This window comes from Scyliorhinus torazame, chromosome 13 (genome assembly GCF_047496885.1).
Source record: "Scyliorhinus torazame isolate Kashiwa2021f chromosome 13, sScyTor2.1, whole genome shotgun sequence".
In the NCBI taxonomy this organism is placed as follows: Eukaryota; Metazoa; Chordata; class Chondrichthyes; order Carcharhiniformes; family Scyliorhinidae; genus Scyliorhinus; species Scyliorhinus torazame.
Genome location: NC_092719.1, coordinates 206,345,388 through 206,361,874, shown reverse-complemented (window position 1 = coordinate 206,361,874; position 16,487 = coordinate 206,345,388). Strand labels below are relative to the sequence as shown.

The 16,487-nt window shown below is 51.7% G+C and overlaps 1 protein-coding gene across 2 annotated transcripts in view; it reads right to left on the bottom strand.

The window, feature by feature from the left end:
* LOC140388566 (ETS domain-containing protein Elk-1-like) overlaps window positions 1–16,487 on the bottom strand; it is a 156,558-nt gene that overhangs the window by 87,276 nt on the left and 52,795 nt on the right. The gene's annotated exons all lie outside the window — the stretch shown is intronic.

Here is a 16,487-nt window from a genome sequence, read left to right as displayed (position 1 = left end):
TCTCCCCTTTGGAGAGAGAGAGAGAGAGAGGGTTGGTGGTGGTTTAACCTGAGGGTCGCCACATCTCAGGCGAGGGGCGAGGTTGAGAAAGCGGGGCCCTTCAAGGATACACCTTGGCCCATACGGGGATTGAACCTGCGCTGCTGGCGTCACTCCGTATCACGAACTAACCGTCCAGTCAACTGAGCTAACCGACCCTATTCAGAGAATCACACAGAACAGAAGGAGGCCATTCGGCCCACCGTACATCTGTTGACTTGAGCTAACAATGAGTCCCAATCCTCTGTTCTTACTCTCCGACCCATTTCCAATACAATGGGTACAATAAGTACACATCCAATTCCGAAAATTACCCGCCTGCCATTTTTGGTAATTATCTAAAACCTGTGTTCCGTTGCCTTTGCTACCAATCCAGTATGGTTGCCAACTTTGATTAAATGCATTCCTGGAGGTTTCATCACATGACCTTGCCCCACACACCAGATAACACATCCATCCTTGCGACGCGCTGCCTCTCTACACCAACTGGAAAGCACAAAGACTCACTGTCCAATTGGATGATGCTTGACAGTCAGCTGAACAGCCTTTCCCCACCCCCACCCCCATTTTCAAAAATGTTATAACTGGTAAAGGGAAATGTTCAAAGGAAATGACAAAAAACATTTTTTTTAATGTCCCAATGATTTTTCTCCAGGGTCGCACACAGCAGTGTCCTGGAGATTCATAGAATTTACAGTGCACAAGGAGGCCATTCGGCCCATCGAGTCTACACCGGCCCCTGAAAGAGCACCCTGCCTAAGCCCACACCTCCACCCTATCCCAGTGACGCAGCAACCCCACCCAACTTTTGGACACTACGGGGCAATTTAGCATGACCAATCCACCGCACATCTTTGGATTATGGGAGGAAACCGGAGCACCCGGAGGAACTGGGTGACACAGGGACAACGTGCAGACTCTGCACAGACAGCGGCCCAAGCCGGTAATCGAACCAGGGTCCCTGTTGCTGTGAAGTAACAGTGCTAACCACTGTGCTACCGTGCCGCCCCGAATTGATCTTCAATTCCTGGAGGCTCCAGGCCAATCCTGGAGGGTTGGCGACCCTACCCGCCAGCGGGATCAATTTTTCCCTCGGACTCTGTTGGAAAAAAAGCTTCCATGTGGAATACACCTATTCAGGGAAAAAAAGGTTTGCGTTGTTATGCTGCAGCTGATGTAAAACCAACTGACCCATTTTCAGCATTGTGCCAACAGAAAGTAAGAACAAAATAATCCTGGCCGCTGGCCTAACCCCTCCCACGTGCACTGTCCAAAGTCCAAACTCCTTCCGTGTTTGCACTATTGGGAAATGAAACTTTGTTATCCTTGGTTTGCTAATTCCCAGGCCCAATACGTCAAAGGCGGCCCTGTGAGCAAAATGACTCCAGTTTAGGGTTTGGAAAAGAATCTCTTCCAAACACCAGCAAAGCAGATCCAGCGGGTCCTGCATTGATTGACTGTACAGCAGCAGGAATCAATAGAATAGGCCTGGCTGACAAAGCGTCCTTTGAGGCTTACACAGAGATAAAAAGACAATTGTGTTCCAAAAACAATGTTTTACTGTATACAGTACAGCCTTTATACAAGAACAAGGCAAGTGAGAGTAAAAAGTGAAAGGATTGAATTTGGGTTTTTTCTCTCCAACACTTTGAGATCTTGGATCCCCCCCACCACACACTGCCTCCCCACACCACCCACCCCCCCCAACTCTCCACACCCCCAACACATACGCCCATCCTCCTTTGCCACAAGGCCAGCATTCATCTGACATTTTTCAAGGAAAAGTAACTTTATTTTTAATACAATATATTTATTCAAATTTTTCAACAAATTTTCAACAAACCCCCCACCCCGCCACCCCCCCCCCCCCAACAAAAAGAAAGAAACAAGAACACAACAATCAGAAATTATACATTGGATTTCCCCCATATACAATAACCCCCCATATAACATTTAGAAACACAAATAGGAAAAAAAAAACACCTTCACCCAAACGCCACCCCAAAAGAAACCCCCCCCCCCCCGGGCTGCTGCTGCTGGTCTCCTCCTAACGTTCCGCGAGATCGTCTACGAACGGTTGCCACCGCCTGAGGAACCCTTGCACAGACCCTCGCAAGGCAAACTTTATCTTCTCCAGCTTAATGACTCCTGCCATGTCATTGATCCAGGCTTCCAAACTAGGGGGCTTTGCATCTTTCCACAGTAGCAAAATCCTCCGCCGGGCTACCAGCGACGCAAAGGCCAGAATACCGGCCTCTTTCGCCTCCTGCACTCCCGGCTCGTCCGATACCCCAAATAATGCTAATCCCCAGCTCGGCTTGACCCGGGCGTTCACCAGCTTGGACATAGTCCTCGCAAAACCACTCCAAAACCCATCCAGCGCCGGGCACGACCAGAACATATGGACGTGGTTTGCCGGGCTTCCCGAGCACCTCCCACATCTGACTTCCACCCCAAAGAACCTACTCAACCTCGCCCCTGTCATATGCGCTCTGTGAGTAACTTTGAACTGTATTAGGCTGAGCCTGGCGCAAGAGGAGGAAGAATTAACCCTACTCAGGGCATCAGCCCACAGACCCTCATCTATCTCCTCCCCAAGCTCCTCCTCCCACTTGCCCTTTAACTCCTCCACCGAGGCCTCCTCCTCTTCCTTCAGCTCCTGGTAAATCGCCGAAACCTTGCCTTCTCCAACCCATACACCCGAAATCACCCTGTCCTGAATCCCATGTGCTGGAAGCAGCGGGAATTCCCTCACCTGCCGCCTCACAAACGCCCTCACTTGCATGTACCTGAAAGCATTTCCCGGGGGGTAACCCAAACTTCTCCTCCAGCGCCCCTAGCTCGCAAACGTCCCATCGATGAACAGGTCCCCCCATTCTCCTAATCCCTGCCCGATGCCAGCTCCGAAACCCCCCATCCATCCTTCCCGGGACGAACCGATGATTCTCCCGAATCGGGGACCAAACCAAGGCTCCCACCTCGCCCCTGTGTCGCATCCACTGCCCCCAGATCTTCAGTGTCGCCACCACCACCGGACTCGTGGTGTACCTTGTCGGCCAGAGCGGCAGCGGTGCCGTCACCAGCGCCCTCAGGCTCGTGCCCACACAGGATGCCATCTCTAGCCTCTTCCACGCCACCCCCTCTCCCTCCATTACCCACTTACGGATCATCGCCACTTTGGCTGCCCAATAATAGCCACACAGATTTGGCAGCGCCAGCCCACCCCTGTCCCTGCTACGCTCCAGAAACACTCTCTTCACCCTCGGGGTCTTATTCGCCCACACAAATCCCATGATGCTCCTGCTTACCCGTTTGAAAAAGGCCTTGGGGATCATAATGGGAAGGCACTGGAACACAAAGAGGACCGTAATTTTGACCGACTGCACCCTACCCGCTAGTGAGAGTGGCAGCATATCCCATCTTTTAAAATCCTCCTCCATCTGCTCCACCAACCGCGTCAAATTGAGCTTGTGCAGGGCTCCCCAACTCCTCGCTACTTGGATCCCTAGGTACCGAAAGCTCCTTTCCGCCCTCTTCAGCGCAAGCTCGTCGATCTTCCCTGGTCCCCTGAATGCACCACAAAGAGCTCACTCTTCCCTACATTGAGTTTATACCCCGAAAAGTCCCCAAACTCCCTAAGGATCCGCATGACCTCTGCCATCCCTCCACTGGATCCGCCACATACAACAACAGGTCGTCGGCATACAACGACACCCGGTGTTCCTCTCCCCCCCCCGGACCAGTCCCCTCCATTTCCTGGACTCCCTCAGTGCCATGGCCAGCGGTTCAATTGCCAGTGCAAACAACAAGGGGGACAAGGGGCACCCCTGCCTCGTCCCCCGGTACAGCCGAAAGTACTCCGACCTCCGCCGGTTCGTAGCCACACTCGCCACAGGGGCTCTATATAGCAGCCTGACCCAACTGATGAACCCCTCCCTGAACCCAAACCTCCGCAACACTTCCCAAAGATACTCCCACTCCACCCGATCAAAGGCCTTCTCCACGTCCATAGCTGCCACTACCTCCGCTCCTCCCTCCACCGAGGGCATCATAATCACATTGAGGAGCCTCCGCACATTTGTATTTAGCTGCCTACCCGTCACAAATCCCGTCTGGTCCTCATGAATCACCCCCGGGACACAGTCCTCAATTCTCGTAGCCAGCACCTTTGCCAGCAATTTAGCGTCAACATTGAGGAGAGAGATCGGTCTATACGACCCACATTGAAATGGATCCTTGTCCCGCTTCAAGGTCAAAGAAATCAGCGCCCTGGACATTGTCGGGGGCAAGGTCCTCCCCTCCCTCGCCTTATTAAAAGTCCTCACTAGCAACGGGCCCAGCAGGTCCACGTATTTCCTGTAGAATTCAACCGGGAACCCATCCGGCCCCGGGGCCTTCCCCACCTGCATGCTCCCCAATCCTTTAACCGGCTCCTCCAGCCCAATCGGTGCCCCCAAACCAGCCACCTTCTCCTCCTCCACCCTCGGGAACCTCAGCTGATCTAGGAATCGTCGCATCCCCCCCTCCCCCGCTGGGACTCAGACCTGTACAAATCCCACAGAAGTCGCTAAATACCTCGTTTATTCTCACTGCACTCCGCACCGTATTCCCCCCTCTATCCTTAACTACACCAATCTCCCTCGCTGCCTCCCTCTTACGAAGCTGATGTGCCAGCATCCGACTCGCCTTCTCCCCATACTCATACGTCGCCCCCTATGCTTTCCTCCACTGTGCCTCTGCTTTCCCCGGGATCAACAGGTCGAATTCCGCCTGGAGGTTCCGTCGCACCCTAAGTAGACCCTCCTCGGGGGCCTCTGCATAACTCCTGTCCACCCTTAAAATATCCCCCACCAACCTCTCCCTCTCCTCTCTTCTCCCTGTGGGCCCTAATGGAGATTGGCTCTCCCCTGACCATCGCCTCCCAGACTACCCCCACCTGCACCTCCCCGTTGTCGTTGACCTCCAAATATCTTTTAATACACCCCCGCACCCGCCCGCTCATCCGCCAACAGTCCCACATCAAGGCGCCGCAGCGGGCGCTGGTCCCTCCCCTCCCCCAACTCCAGCTCCACCCAATGCAGGGCGTGGTCTGAGATGGCTATGGCCGAATATTCCGTTCCCTCCACTTTCGGGATTAGCGCCCTACTCAAAATTTAAAAATCTATCCAGGAGTAGGCTCTAAGGACGTGGGAAAATAAGGAAAATTCCCTGGCAAACCTCCATGGATCCACTCCCCCCACCTGGCCCATATACCCCCTGAGCACCTTGGCCGCAGCCAGCCTCTTACCCGTCCTGGACCTAGAGCGGTCCAGTGCTGGGTCCAGCACTGTGTTGAAGTCCGCCCCCATTATCAAGCTTCCTACCTCCAGATCCGGAATCCGACCCAGCATGCATTTCATAAATCAGGCATCATCCCAATTCGGGGCATATACGTTCACCAGTACCACCCGCACCCCCAGCAACCTACCACTCACCATCACATATCGACCTCCATTATCCACTACAATATTCATTGCCTCAAACGACACCCGCTTCCCCACCAGTATTGCAACCCCTCTGTTCTTCGCATCCAGCCCTGAATGAAAGACCTGCCCTACCCATCCCTTTCTCAGCCTAACCTGATCTGCCACCTTCAGATGTGTCTCCTGGAGCATAACCACGTCTGCTTTCAGTCCTTTTAAGTGTGCGAACACCCGGGCCCTCTTGACCGGCCCGTTCAGGCCCCTCACATTCCAAGTTATCAGCCGGATCGGGGGGGGGCTATTCTCCACCCCCCCCCACCCCCCACCCCCCCCCACCCCCCACCCCCCCACCCCCACCCCGACTACCTCTCCTACTTCCAGCTCCCCTTTGGCCAATGCAGCAGCAACACCGTTCCCCCCCTCCCCCCCGCTAGATCCTCATCTAGCCATTTTGCTCCCGCCATGACACTCCCGTAAGTCAGCTGACTACTGCTGACCCCGGCCTCTACCGCCATTCCATCGATCCCCCAGTGTGAGAATCCCCCCACCCCTTGGCAATCAGTATGTGCTCCTCTCCAGCACCACCTTTCCCCCCCGGCCCCGCCTCCATCCTTCCCTAACGCGGGAAAAAGCCCGCGCTTTCCTGAGCCGGCCCCGCCCCCTCTGGCGCAGCTCCTTTTTGCGGCCTTACCCCAACTCCCCTTCCCCGGACCCCCCCCCCCCTCTTCCTCCGTGGGGCCCTGCCCCTCCAACACCGCCGCCCACACTCTCCCACAGCCCCCACATCAAATCCATTCACCCATCCCCACCCAGCACTCAAACAAAAAGAACATTCCCCAAACGCAGTAAACATCCCCCCACGACAAACCCTCAATTTGAGTCCAACTTTTCAGTCTGTATAAAGCTCCAAGCCTCATCAGGTGTTCAAAATAGTGGTGCCGATCTTGGAACGTGACCCACAATCCCGCTGGCTGCAGCATCCCGAACTTCACCCCCTTCCGATGGAGCACCGCCTTAGCCCAGTTGAAACCAGCCCTCTTCTTAGCCACCTCCGCACTCCAGTCCTGGTAAATTCGGATCTCAGCGTTCTCCCACCTGCTGCTCCGTTCTTTTTTGGCCCATCTCAGGACACACTCTCTGTCCATAAAGCGGTGGAACCTCACCACTACAGGCCTTGGCGGCTCACATAGGAGCAGAATTAGGCCATTCGGCCCATCGGGTCTGCTCCGCCATTCAATCATGGCTGATATGTTTCTCATCCCCATTGCCCGGCCTTCTCCCCATAACCCCTGATCCTCTTATTAATCAAGAACCTATCTATCTCCATCTTAAAGACACTCACTAACTTGGCCTCCAGAACCTTCTGTGGCAACGAGTTCCACAGATTCACCCCCTCCTCATCTCTGTTTTAAAGGATCATCCTTTCATATCATAGGTATAGGACAGATGTCAGAGGTAGGTTCTTCACTCAGAGAGTAGTAAGGGCGTGGAATGCCCTGCCTGCAACAGTAGTGGACTCGCCAACACTAAGGGCATTCAAATGGTCATTGGATAGACATATGGACGATATGGCAATAGTGTAGATGGGTTTTAGAGTGGTTTCACAGGTCGGCGCAACATCGAGGGCCGAAGGGCCTGTACTGCGCTGTAATGTTCTATGTTCTCGACGGGGAGTTCCCCGCTGAGGTCCTTGATCTACCCAGATTGACGTTTGATAGCGGGGTGTTTCTCAGCGTTCCAAAGTCAGTCAGTGTCTTTAAGACAGATAGATAATTGATTAATAAGGAGATAAGGGGTTTATGGGGAGAAGGACAACGAATGGGGATAAGAAATATATCAGCCTTGATTGAATGGTGGAGCAGACCTGATGGGCTGAATGGCCTAATTCTGGTCCCATGTCTTATGGTCTTAGGGTGGCACGGTAGCACAGTGGTTAGCACTGTTGCTTCACAGCACCAGGGACCTAGGTTTGATTCCCGGCTTGAGTCACTATCACTATCTGCGTGGAGTCTGCACGTTCTCCCCGTGTCTGCGTGAGTTTCCTCCGGGTGCTCCGGTTTCTTCCCACAAGTCCCGAAAGACGTGCTGTTCGGTGAATTGGACATTCTGAATTCTCCCTGTGTACACGAACAGGCGCCGGAATGTGACGATCAGGGGATTTTCACAGTAACTTCACTGCAGTGTTAATGTAAGCCTACTTGTGACACTAATAAAGATTATTATAATATTATTATTAATCTCACGCCACATGACCCCTGGGGGTCATGTGCTGGTCATGACACAAACTGCAATCTATAGGCCTTGTCACCTCGTCTTATGACTTCTAAACATACAAGTTTTGTTTTAATCAAAGCCTTCGCAAAAAGTAAATGTTATAGGCACACCAATGTAATTAGGTGGAGCAATGAGTGAGACGTTGGTCTTTCACTTCAGGAACCTGGGTTGAACCCCAATTCAGGATGGAATTAAAGTCTCCCCCAGTCTATCTGCTGGATTGAAGCGTTACGTGTGAAATGGATGTCTCAGTTCAATTGTTAATGCACACAACTGTCCCTAATGCGGCAATGATCCGAGGCAGTAAAATCAGCTGAATGATGATAAAAGTAAATAATATCTCTGGAAAGTTTGTATAATGACCAGCATGCATGGAAATCAATCAGGAAAATCAAGAAAATGGATCTGAATCGAGTGTACAAATGAAAAAGAGAAAGAGTTCTATTAATGCATAGCTTTTCAAACAATCAGCCCCCAGGCCCTCCAGGTAATTAAATGCCTGGAGGTTCGTAGGTTTTATAAATAGGAACAAGGGTGGTAATTTTGACTTTTTGCAATAATAAAGTGGATGGCTTCAATGGAAATAAAATAGGCAGCCATTTGCTAACACCCATTGTACCCTACCTCATGCAGCAAAGAATATGAGCTCGATATATACCACTCGTCAATTAAGTCACAATTGAAAGACATGTCATTTTTTTCCCATTCATTCCTGGCATGTGGACATCGCTGGTTAGACCAGCCTTAGACATCCCTTTCATGCACCTATAAAAAACACTTGCTGCTGTTTTTTGGGGGGAGGCTCTGACACGGTCTTTCGAAAGTTAAGATTTCAGTATTTTGCTGAAAAACGAGAAATGTTGTCGAAGTTTTGCATCTTGCTATCATCAGCACTCAAGGTGAAGAGCTCCGGCAAAATGGCTTTCCTTCAGCAATATTTAAGTTGTGTACTACGCACGGTAGGATTGTGGATAGCACAATTGCTTCACAGCTCCAGGGTCCCAGGTTCGATTCCGGCTTGGGTCACTGTCTGTGCGGAGTCTGCACACCCTTCCAGTGTGTGCGTGGGTTTCCTCTGGGTGCTCCGGTTTCCTCCCATAGTCCAAAGATGTGCAGGTTAGGTGGATTGGCCATGCTAAATTGCCCTTAGTGTCCAAAATTGGCCTTAGTGTTGGGTGGGGTTACTGGGTTATGGGGATAGGGTGGAGGTGTGGACCTTGGGTAGGGCGCTCTTTCCAAGAGCCGGTGCAGACTCGATGGGCCGAATGGCCTCCTTCTGCACTGTAAATTCTATGATTTCTATGAAAAGACTATTCCAGCATTTTAGCAATGTGTGCCAATGCTTGACACACATTTAACAACATTTGCGTTGGCGCATTGTTATCAATGTGGTGGTAAAAACAAACAGCGAAATAAACATCAAATCAAAGCAAAATACTGCAGATGCTAGAAATCTGAAATAAAAAGAGAAAATGCTGATAAACTCAGCAGGTCTGGCAGCATCTGTGGAGAAAGAAACACAGTTGACATTTTGAGTCCTTGTGACCCTTCTAGAACTGAGATGGGATAGAAATGTGATGAATTATATACTTGGAGAGGAGGTGGGGCAGGAGGAAAGTCAGTGACAGATCGGAGCTAAGAAGAGATTGACAAATATGCCATGGACATGAAACAAATGGGCTATTCATGGGGCCATTAGTAGCAGACGGGTGTTGTTTTTTTGAATGCGATGTTAAATCAAGTGGCCCCAAGCGCTTGTCAGAATGGTTATATGAAATCCAAGGGCACTATTAGAAAACAAGTACTTGGGGGGTAGGGGCGAGTCTCACAATATCCTGTCCAACATTTTTCTGAAACCAACACCCTTAAAGAGCAAATTAAATAGTCATTTGTTGTTTGAGAGATCTGGCACAAATTAATTGGTGTTTATCTACATGACAACAGAGATGGAGTTAATGAGCAGAACTCTCCCTAAATCTTTTTAAGTGTGGTATCCAGTGGGAAATAAGGACTGATTCCCGCCAGGTGGTTGGGCGTGATCCAGATCACAATCCACCCACACTTAGGAGGGGCAGGTTTTACACCGGCACTAAGAGGGGCCGGACCAAAGCCCCCACCCCCTCCAACATGGCCAGCATTGGGGCTGATGGGTCTCCAGTCGATGCCACCCCATCTCACCGGCATCAGGCTCCCCCTAATCGCCAGTACCCAGTAGGTCCGGCCTCCTTTTCAGACCCCTCCCCCTTGACAGTGCCAATCTGGCACTGTCCCCTGGCACCCTTGGCAGTGCCACGTGCCAGGGTCCTGTTCCCAACCGCTCGGAGGCTGCAATGTTCTCTGGGCAGCAGGTCGGGAGCATCGCGCTCTGTTCGGTGCCCGGCACAGGGCCCGTTCAGAGACACACCCGCTATTCTCCCGCACGGCGGGATGTGCACCGGGTGCAAAGTGGCTGGAGATTCACCCTCATTTTTTTCAGGGCTGTGAGCCTGTAAGATCATTGACCTGGAACGTTAACTCGTTTCTCTCGGGGCATCATGGTGGTGCAGTGGTTAGCACAGCTGCCCCATGGTCCCGAGGTCCCAGGTTCAATCCCGGTCCTGGGTCACTGTCCATGTCGTGTGGAGTTTCCACATTCTCCCCGTGTTTGCGTGGGTTTCGCCCCCACAACCCAAAGATGTGCAGGGTAGGTGGATTGGTCACGCTAAATTGCCCCTGAATTGGAAAAAAAATGAATTGAGTACTCTAAATGTTTTTTAAAACTCTTGTTTCTCTCTCCACGGGTGCTGCCCGACCTGCTGAATTATCGTGTGTTTTTGTTTCAGATTTCCAGCTTTTGATTGTGGCAAAATTGATCATTGGACATATCTGGGACCTCTTGGACATAATAAAGATGCTGTGAAAGTGCCTGGTACTTCCTTCAACAAAGCGGATGGAGGGAATAATTAAGTCCGGTGCGACATTGATAGGAGGAAAATAATCTTATATATTAGAAAGTGCTAATTTGGGTCTGGATTGATTTGGAAATTGAGACATTGGCCAACATTAACAGAGCTGCAAGCCGTATATAACACCGCACAATTCTTCTTTCATTGTGACCCATATGTAAATTGTGGTAAGATTAATTGTGGGCAGCACGGTAGCACAAGTGGATAGCACTGTGGCTTCACAGCGCCAGGGTCCCAGGTTCGATTCCCCGCTGGGTCACTGTCTGTGCGGAGTCTGCACGTTCTCCCCGTGTCTGCGTGGGTTTCCTCCGGGTGCAGCTCCGGTTTCCTCCCACAGTCCAAAGAAGTGCAGGTTAGGTGGATTGGCCATGCTAAATTGCCCTTAGTGTCCAAAAAGGTTAGGAGGGGTTATTATATTACGGGGATAGGGTGGAAGTGAGGGCTTAAGTGGGTCGGTGCAGACTCCATGGGCCGAATGGCCTCCTTCTGCACTGTATGTTCTATGTTAACAGACCATGTCAAGAGACAGAGAAACTGGCGGCCCTTTCATCTGTTCAAAACAAATTCACCATTTGTCCCCCCTCCCAACAGGAAAGAATTATAGAGCCTTCATATCCCCTTTAAGACATGTTTCAATCCATTGCCACCCCCAAATCAATTTTATGTGCTCTCAGGGCAGCACGGTGGCGCAGTGGGTTAGCACTGCGGCCTCGTGGCGCCAAGATCCCAGATTCAATCCCGGCTCTGGGTCACTGTCCGTGTGGAGTTTGCACATTTTCCGTGTTTGCATGGGTTTCACCCCCATAACCAAAAAGATGTGCAAGCTACGTAGATTAGCCACGCTAAATTGCCCCTTAATTGGAAAAAAAATGAATTGGGCACTCTAAATTTAAAAAAAAATGTTATGTGCTCTCGAAATTCTTTTTTTTTTAAATATATTTTATTCAAGATTTTTTGGCCAAACATAACAGTACGTAGTGTTTCTTTTAAACAACACTAAAGCAATATAAATAACAGTGGCCAGTTTTAAACAAATAAATAAATAATATATGAACAGAAACAAAAACCAAACTAAATGGCAACTGCCTGGTCAAAAATAAATACTCTCCAAAGATACAGTCCAATATACATTACCTAAAACAAGTGCCTATACATATACAATAACATCCCTGAGAGTCCGTCCGATTCCTCCCCCCTGGGTTGCTGCTGTTGTCTTCTTCTTTTCCATTCCCTCTATCTTTCTGTGAGGTAGTCGACGAACGGTTGCCACCGCCTGGTGAACCCTTGAGCCGAACCCCTTAGTACAAACTTAATCCGTTCTAACTTTATAAACCCTGCCATGTCGTTTAGCCAGGTCTCCACACCCGGGGGCTTGGCTTCTTTCCACATTAGCAATATCCTGCGCCGGGCTACTAGGGACGCAAAGGCCAAAACATCAGCCTCTCTCGCCTCCTGCACTCCCGGTTCTTCTGCAACCCCAAATATAGCCAACCCCCAGCTTGGTTCGACCTGGACCCCCACCACCTTCGAAAGCACCTTTGCCACCCCCACCCAAAACCCCTGTAGTGCCGGGCATGACCAGAACATGTGGGTGTGATTCGCTGGGCTTCTCGAACATCGCGCACACCTATCCTCTACCCCAAAAAATTTACTGAGCCGTGCTCCAGTCATATGCGCCCTGTGTAACACCTTAAATTGTATCAGGCTTAGCCTGGCACACGAGGACGATGAGTTTACCCTACGTAGGGCATCAGCCCACAGCCCCTCCTCAATCTCCTCCCCCAGCTCTTCTTCCCATTTCCCTTTCAGCTCATCTACCATGATCTCCCCCTCGTCCCTCATTTCCCTATATATGTCCGACACCTTGCCATCCCCCACCCATGTCTCTGAGATCACTCTATCCTGCACCTCCTGCGTCGGGAGCTGCGGGAATTCCCTCACCTGTTGCCTCGCAAAAGCCCTCAGTTGCATATACCGAAATGCATTCCCTTGGGGCAACCCATATTTTTCCGTCAGCGCTCCCAGACTCGCAAATGTCCCATCTACGAACAGATCTCTCAATTGTGCTACCCCTGCTCTTTGCCATGCTCTAAATCCCCCATCCATTCTCCCCGGAACAAACCTATGGTTATTTCTTATCGGGGACCGCACCGAAGCTCCCGTCTTTCCCCTATGCCGTCTCCACTGCCCCCAAATTTTCAATGTAGCCACCACCACCGGGCTTGTGGTGTATTTCTTCGGTGAGAACGGCAACGGCGCCGTCACCATAGCTTGTAGGCTAGTCCCCCTGCAGGACGCCCTCTCCAATCTCTTCCACGCCGCTCCCTCCTCTTCTCCCATCCACTTACACACCATTGAAATATTGGCGGCCCAGTAGTACTCACTTAGGCTCGGTAGTGCCAGCCGCCGCCCCCCCCCCCCCCTGTCCCTACTACGCTGCAAAAATCCCCTCCTCACTCTCGGGGTCTTCCCGGCCCACACAAAACTCATAATACTCTTCTCGATTATTTTGAAAAAGCCTTCGTGACCACCACCGGGAGGCACTGAAACACAAAAAGGAATCTCGGGAGGACCACCATTTTAACCGCCTGCACCCTACCTGCCAGTGACAGGGACACCATGTCCCATCTCTTAAAGTCCTCCTCCATCTGTTCCACCAACCGCGTTAAATTAAGCCTATGTAATGTACCCCAATTCTTGGCTATCTGGATCCCCAAGTACCGAAAGTCCCTTGTTACCTTACTCAACGGTAAATCCTCTATTTCTCTGCTCTGCTCCCCTGGATGCACCACAAACAACTCACTTTTCCCCATGTTCAATTTATACCCTGAAAAATCCCCAAACTCCCCAAGTATCCGCATTACCTCTGGCATCCCCTCCGCCGGGTCCGCCACATATAGCAACAAATCATCCGCATACAGAGATACCCGGTGTTCTTCTCCTCCCCTGAGTACTCCCCTCCACTTCCTGGAACCCCTCAATGCTATGGCCAGGGGCTCAATCGCCAGTACAAACAATAATGGGGACAGAGGACATCCCTGCCTCGTCCCTCTATGGAGCCGAAAATAATCAGACCCCCGTCCATTCGTGACCACGCTCGCCATCGGGGCCCTATACAGCAACTGTACCCATCTGATATACCCATCTCCAAAGCCAAATCTCCTCAGCACTTCCCACAAATAATCCCACTCCACTCTATCAAATGCTTTCTTGGCATCCATCGCCACCACTATCTCCGCTTCCCCCTCTGGTGGGGGCATCATCATTACCCCTAGCAGCCTCCGTATATTTGTATTCAGCTGTCTCCCCTTCACAAACCCAGTTTGGTCCTCATGAACCATCCCCGGGACACAATCCTCTATCCTCGTTGCCATTACCTTGGCCAGAATCTTAGCGTCCACATTCAGGAGGGAAATAGGCCTATAGGACCCGCATTGCAGCGGGTCTTTTTCCTTCTTTAGGAGGAGCGATATCGTTGCCTCTGACATAGTCGGGGGCAGCTGCCCCCTTTCCCTCGCCTCATTAAAGGTTCTCATCAGTAGCGGGGCCAGCAAGTCCATATATTTCCTATAGAATTCAACTGGGAATCCGTCTGGTCCCGGGGCCTTCCCCGCCTGCATGCTCCCAATCCCTTTCACTACTTCCTCCGTCTCAATCTGTGCTCCCAGTCCCGCACTCTCCTGCTCCTCCACCTTAGGAAATTCCAGCTGATCCAGAAAGCACATCATTCTCTCCTTCCCTTCCGGGGGCTGAGCTTCATATAATCTTTCATAAAATGCCTTGAACACTCCATTCACTCTCTCCGCTCCCCGCTCCATCTCTCCCTCCTCATCTCTCACCCCCCATTTCACCCTCGCTGCTCCTCTTTTCCTCAGTTGGTGGGCCAGCAACCTGCTCGCCTTCTCCCCATATTCGTACGGTACACCCTGTGCCTTCCTCCATTGTGCCTCTGCATTACCCGTAGTCAACAAGTCAAATTCTACATGTAGCCTTTGCCTTTCCCTGTACAGTCCCTCCTCCGGTGCCTCCGCATATTGTCTGTCCACCTTCAGAAGTTCTTTCAACAACCGCTCCCTTTCCCTACCCTCCTGCTTTCCTTTATGTGCCCTAATAGATATCAGCTCCCCTCTAACCACTGCCTTCAGTGCCTCCCAGACCACTCCCACCTGAACCTCCCCATTATCATTGAGTTCCAAGTACCTTTCAATACACCCCCTCACCCTTAAACACACGCCCTCATCTGCCAAGAATCCCATGTCCATTCTCCAGGGTGGACGCTGTTCTTTTTCCTCCCCTATCTCCAGGTCCACCCAATGTGGAGCGTGATCCGAAATAGCTATAGCCGTGTACTCCGTCCCCGTCACCTTCGGGATCAGTGCCCTTCCCAAAACAAAAAAGTCTATCCGTGAATAAACTTTGTGGACATAGGAGAAAAACGAAAACTCCTTACTCCTAGGTCTACTAAATCACCAGGGGTCTACTCCTCCCATCTGCTCCATAAAGTCCTTAAACACCCTAGCTGCAGCCAGCCTCCTTCCGGTCCTGGACCTCGATCTGTCCAGCCCTGGGTCCAGCACCGTATTAAAATCTCCACCCATTACCAACTTCCCCACCTCTAGGTCCAGGATACGTCCTAACATACGCCTCATAAAGTTGGCATCATCCCAGTTCGGGGCATATACGTTCACTAAGACCACCGCCTCCCCTTGCAATTTGCCACTCACCATCAAGTATCTGCCCCCACTATCCGCCACTATGGTCTTTGCCTCAAACATTACCCGCTTCCCCACTAGTATAGCCACCCCCCTGTTTTTTGCGTCTAGCCCCGAATGAAACACCTGCCCCACCCATCCTTTGCGTAGTCTGACCTGGTCTATCAATTTCAGATGCGTCTCCTGCAGCATAACCACATCTGCCTTAAGTTTCTTTAGGTGTGCGAGTACCCGTGCCCTCTTTATCGGCCCGTTCAGCCCTCTCACATTCCACGTGATCAGCCGGGTTGGGGGGCTCTTTACTACCCCCCCCCCCCCCCCCCCCCCGCTTGTCGACTAGCCATCTCCTTTTTCAGTCCAGCTCCTCACCCGGTTCCCACGTAGCCGTATCTCCCCCAACGGCGCCCTCCCGCCCCGACCACCCCACCCCATACCAGCTCCCCCTTCTCCCCAGCAGCAGCAACCCAGTTAACCCCCCCACCCCCCCCCCCCCCCCGCTAGATCCCTCACTAGCGTAATTGCACCCCCCATGTTGCTCCCAGAAGTCAGCAAACTCTGGCCGACCTTGGCTTCCCCCCATGACCTCGGCTCCCACTGTGCGAGGCCCCCTCCTTCCTGCTTCCCTGTTCCCGCCATGATTACCATAGCGCAGGAACAAAGCCCGCGCTTCCCATTTGGCCCCGCCCCCAATGGCCGGCGCCCCCAGCTCCTCATTCTCCCTCCCCCCCTCCCCCACGACATGGGGAAGAGAGAAAAGTTACAGGGTCGCAGGATTAACAACTTGGGAAATCATCTCTTCCCCCTTTTCCCCCTCTTCACCCCACATATTCGCCCCACCACTTTGTCCCAAACGTTCTTTTTCTAGCCCGCTTATTCCAGTTTCTCCTCGACAATAAATGTCCACGCCTCTTCTGCCGTTTCAAAGTAGTGGTGTTTCCCTCGATGTGTGACCCACAGTCTTGCCGGCTGCAGCATTCCAAATTTAACCTTCCTTTTGTGCAGCACAGCCTTGGCCCGATTAAAGCTTGTCCTCCTTGCACCTCCGCACTCCAATC